The sequence below is a fragment of the Zingiber officinale genome, chromosome 1A (genome assembly GCF_018446385.1).
Source record: "Zingiber officinale cultivar Zhangliang chromosome 1A, Zo_v1.1, whole genome shotgun sequence".
NCBI classification, from domain to species: domain Eukaryota; kingdom Viridiplantae; phylum Streptophyta; class Magnoliopsida; order Zingiberales; family Zingiberaceae; genus Zingiber; species Zingiber officinale.
In genome coordinates this window covers 10,475,632-10,481,105 of record NC_055987.1, presented here as the reverse complement: position 1 = coordinate 10,481,105, position 5,474 = coordinate 10,475,632, and positions in this window count along the sequence as shown.

Sequence of the window (5,474 nt, the reverse complement as noted above, 5' to 3'; positions counted from 1 at the left end):
GATGATTAACCTTGACGGACAATTGTGATCCTTCCATTTCGCACAACTTGCTCATCCTATTTATCGCCGCTACTACCCTCGCACCCCCCCCAGCATCTCGCCTGTTGCTGCTTTGTTAGTCGCCGACCCTCGCCACTCGGCCTCGGACGTGACTGTGGCCGCCCTTCCTGGATCTAGTAGCACCCTACAGCAGAGCCGCTGCCTCCAACGCCGCCGCCATTCCCCATCTGGCTTGCGCCCGGCCTCGCAGACTTGCAGCCCGAGCCGCACGCTATCCCCCTATCCTGCGACTCCCGACCAGATGCGCTTTGTATCTTCAACCGGCTTCAGAGGCATGCTCGTCAGCTACTCTGTCGGGCCCTTCCCGACCTGCCAGCCCCACTCATCTCATACTCTAGCCGATCCGATCCCGACTGTGACTTGTACCTCCCCTTCAATCGCAGCTCTGCACCACCTGACTTGCACTCCGATCCTTCTAATCGCCGACCGACTGCTGCCTCGCCTCCGCCTGCCGTCCGACCCGTGATTTGTGACTTGCACCCCGCCTCAATGGCGGACCCGCACCGGCCATATAGCCCCGCCGATCCCACTGCCGCGCCTGTGCTCGCCTTCTCCTGCTTTGCCCCTTGATCAACCAACCGACTCGACCTCCAATACCACATGCTTGCTCTCGACCGCCGTCACCGATCACTCCACACTTGATTATTGACCACGCCCTCGACTTTTGACCACATGGCCTGACCTTCTCACCCTTTCCCTGGCCCTCCATTGTCGGATCACAAGCCCTCACAAGTCTAGTCGAGGACGATCGTCCGACCGACTAGATCTCTCGCATGACTCAAGATATCCCCGTGTTTCTACCTCAAGATATCTCCGTGACCCGCATATCTCTCGCTGTTTCTACCAGATATCTCTGACCGTGATATCTCTGCCGCTGCCTCTCACGCCGTCTACCTTTGTCGTGTCGCCGTCGAGATACCATGCATCCTTTATTGCCCCTGTGTCTGCACGCAATGCTTTGACTGGTCACTTTCGCCTTTATAAAGAACCTCACACTACCCTTTCTATCCTTCTTCATTCCTCCTCCTACTTTCTAACCTACCATGCGCTCGCCTTCCTCCCCGAGATGCATTCTCCTTCCTCACGGTTGATCAACCGCCTCCCAAATGCCGATAAATCAACTCATCTTCGGCTTGTCGCGAGAGAACGCATCTCGAGTAGGTGTCCTGTGATTGCGCCGCTGCATGGCTGCCCCGCATTCCAAGCAAGACGCATCGCCGTTAATCCGCCTGGCGCGGAGAAGGCGAGGAAAGAGGAATGCTGTGCTAGCTCGCAACACCAACGTAGCCGTGAACGCTGAAATAAGAGCATGAAGCGGAGCCTCTCCGCATATCTTCGGACAAGCAAGACACGATCGCTCGCCCGACAACAAATATCAACTCCTCCACGCCGCAAATGCTCGAGCTCTTGAACGCTGAGGCTCCCGAGTCCCCGCATTTCTTCACACCAAGGTGCTCATTCTCCATGACCAACTTCCTCGAGTTAAGGCTAGCTCTAGTTGTCTTCTTCTCAAACGCTCCTCTCAGCTGGCGTCGCTCGCTTATTGAACAGATTTTATCTCCCTTTTCCTAAGATAGTCTTTCTTGCTCAATTTTCATCTAGCAAGCATTTTAGAAATCGCCCGATGTAAGAGCTAAGAGTTGCATCATGACTCCTTTTATGTATGAATTTTGGATAATAAAACCAACATAGTGCTTGAAAATTAACATCAGACCGATCTCCCGACCATGTTATTTGATCCGGTGAGTAAGAGCGGCCCCTTGCAAAGTCAACGCCAAGTGAAAGTCACCGGAGCAGCCGCCCATCCGAGGAGAGTGTGGTCCACCCCATTTTATTTATCAGAGACTTCGCCTACCGCACGATGGAATCGAATACCGCGATGGTCCTACTGCTCAGCATTTATGGTCGGAAGACACTCGTCAAATCGGGTTCGACGCCGCTAAAAGGTCAACATCCCCCTTGATCCCACGATCTCCATCTCCTTATTAGTCTCACAAAGCAAAGCAAAGCGCGGGTAAAACGGTGGTATGTCCTGGCGGTGGGATGTGAGCTGTCAGCCCTTGACGACAAGTAGACAAGGAAAGAAAGGGGGAGGATTTCTCTCCTCCGACAACTAGGTTTCACGTGTGTGCATGAAATCTTGTGGATCACATCACGCGCCGATGTTGACCATGGCACGTGGGTCGATCTGCTAGAAAGGATACGATCGATCGAGTCCCATTTCCGTCTAGTGTGAAAGGGCAGCGATCCCGGTATACCACCCAGGGAAAGGACAGACATGAGTATGCTGTACCTAGGGTTCGCACCTACGTGCCATCCTGTGCAGTCACTCGGTTTCACGCGCGTGACCCTCATGGGGAACCTCTACTATGCCACTTCGGGGTTCTCACAGGGCCGTACGGGATGAACTGACATGCCACTGTTCTATCGTGGCAACAGGGACACACAGCATCTCGCTACTGTCGATCAAGCACTCTTGAGGGATAGACTCGATGCGTCTCATCGTGGCTTGGATGTCGCTGACATGACTGGCAATGTGAGCGGTGAGGATAAAGGAGCATAAAGGAGCTTGAGATGGATGGCCTTGCTGCCCATCGCGATTGCTTGTGTGAACTTTGACAACTCAAGATCCTCCAATGTGAGAATGGCGGGCCACTCTCGATCCGCTACGAAGCGGTACGTCGAAAACACTCGGTTCTGATGTGGAAGGCTATCCGATGATAAAGAAAATCAATACCACTCGCCTCTGTGCTGATACCAAGAGGCACGGAAGATCTATAAACCCTCGGATCTACCGATCCGGATGCCGTCTTCAGGTTTCAGTCTTTCGCTATCGAATCGATCAAGGCGAGCCACTGCACGACGTAAACGGTGCAACACCCTCGGCTCCCGCAATCATTTAATCAGACGTCGCGACGCGGATAGCAAGAAGATCCGGCGTGACCGCCAGGCGGTCAGCCTGTGCTCGCGTGTACGAAACGCCTGACTCAGCGATCTCCTGGCGAGGGCCGTGCGAGAGACTAGAAATATAAAGCCCATACGACCGTCTACTTCGGCGGAGCCCACAGCTCCACAAGCCCGTTCAAGGCTCCGTAGCGGCGACGCGCCAGCCTTCGCCCGAGTGAGCTAAGCGCTGCCCACTGCCGAAAGCCAACCGGGCCTACTCGGGTCAAGAGGCACGACGGCCGCCGCAAATAATCCGAGGAATCACAGACACCACATTACCCGCGATATTGTTGACCGACGCTAAGTCACTCACTCGGGTAAAGGTCCAGTGGGGCCGTTCACGCGAGGTCCTAGCTAGACCATATCGTAATGATATTTGCCGCGTCAATAAGAGGGAAAATACTTGCAAGAATGCACTCCGAAAGGTGATAAGCGACGGCGCGCCATGTTGAGCAGTAGTATTGGACGATGATTGATAAGATAGAGTACACCAGAAAAGGAAAACATTTCATTGAGCAGTAAGCAAGTAAACAAAAGATTCATGTTCATTAGGCAAGCACAAGAATTACTCGATAGTCGTAAATCGAGGTCTCAATGTTGCTCGAGCTCCACTGATCGCCCGTATGGTCAATATGGTGGACCCAAGAAGGCCCTTCGACTTCTTCAGATAGGTCGTATAGCCAGAATGGCAAAACAGCCGGTCGACATCACGTCAAGTCCGAACGACGAGGGAGAGCCACGACTTTTGTGTGAGAGCACTGACTGACGGCTGCCGGCTCAAGCTGGTCGATCTACCTTTCTTGTGAGATCTTCCAACGACTTTCAATCGCCTCAGACGTAAACTTTCAATCAATCCGGTTGGTGTCGCCTCCACCGCCTCAACTCAACCCCTGCCGGGTCTCTTCAGACCCGTGCCCGCCTCCAGGTCAGACCGGGACGATGGCGTTATCTTCCGAGTCGTGTGGCACTGATCTTGACCTTACCCTTGTCCTTCGAGCGACCTCGCCGCAGTGACGTCTCTTGGTACCCCTTTTGCGGAGTAGGAACTTTTGCCTGGGCCGCTTTCACTGAAGCACTGACTCCTTTCTTTCGAGTTGCTTACTGGGAGCTCCATGCCGAGCCTCGTCAGCCAGTAGCTGCAACGCACTTTGTTGAGAAATTTGAAATATTTCAAAACTTAAAAACTTCAAAGCAACTTACCTTCGTACCCAGCGTGTAACTAAGCGCCATGATGGAATCATCGCCTAGCTGGCGTCCATCGCGAGGGGCCCTTAATCAATAGGGGCTTTCAAGCCGGGTAGCAACTTCGCTTGCTTGAAGAGTAGATCAACTAAACGACCGACTGTGTCGCCCGCGAGCAAGACGCAGAAACCATGCGTGGGGTGCTGAGGGAGCCTCGGAGTGGCGCAATAGGCTCACGGCTGTCGGTCCCGAGTCGGATGAGATGGTCGAACTGGCGTGGCCGCCTTGCTAGTTAGGCTCGGACGGTTGCTCTGGCGGGGAGCGCAGGCGCAACCCGCCTGTGCAGTGCAAAGCTGTTCCTCCTCGGATCCTCCTTCCTCTGCCGCCCACCCGAAACCCGTCTCGCCGGGATCACCCTTCGGAGGAACAAAGAGGGTGAAAGCCATCCAATCATCAATGCAACGCCCAATGTTTCCAGCCTCCAACTACTCACGCAATTCTTTAACGCTGCATCTGGTTCCGTTGCATGATGACATGAACTGAAGATCGGTTATCGGTTAGAATTAAAGGTGCCCAAAGCCCTGCCCGCAAAATTCTCTCTAGGCGATTGGAGTTCCTGAGTCCCGATAGAATCCAACCCAATGTCATCACTCTGAAGAAGTTTGTTGATGTGCGTCATCAAGCCGCACCGGCACCGCAGCATTCTTGGGCGTGAGAGATAATCCCCTTGGTCTGAATTTCTTCAACCGGGAGTAGGAGGTAGACCTGACGCGGGTCGAGTTGCGATGTAGATAAGTCCTTCCGACGGAGGGTAGTAAGAAGACCGGACGAGCTTTGAACATAAAGGTGCCAGCCTTCTTTTTAGGATAATATAAAAAGACATCGAGGAATTGTGAATCTTAAACAAAATGACAACAGCACAGCCGAAACGGCGTATTTGGTACTAAACATCCAGGCGGCACACAAAAATTCGCCTAAAAGGATGCGGGGGCATATCGGATGAGGGTCGGAAGAAGACGATGATTGACCACCACCAACCACGGTGATCTGTGCAGCAAGCTGCTAGCTCGAATATCCATTTGTATTCCGAAAATTTGTCAAAAATCCTCTCGAAACTGAAATGGCAGGCCTCAAGGATTGTTCTGTCTTCGGATGAGGAACCTGCGTGATCCTGAGGGAGAAATCACAAGAAGTTCGAGCGAAATGGAATTTCAAAGCTCGAGGAAGAAGGGAAACTAGAAAAGGAGGAAGGAGGCTCTAAACTCTTAAAACCTCGAAGGAGATGG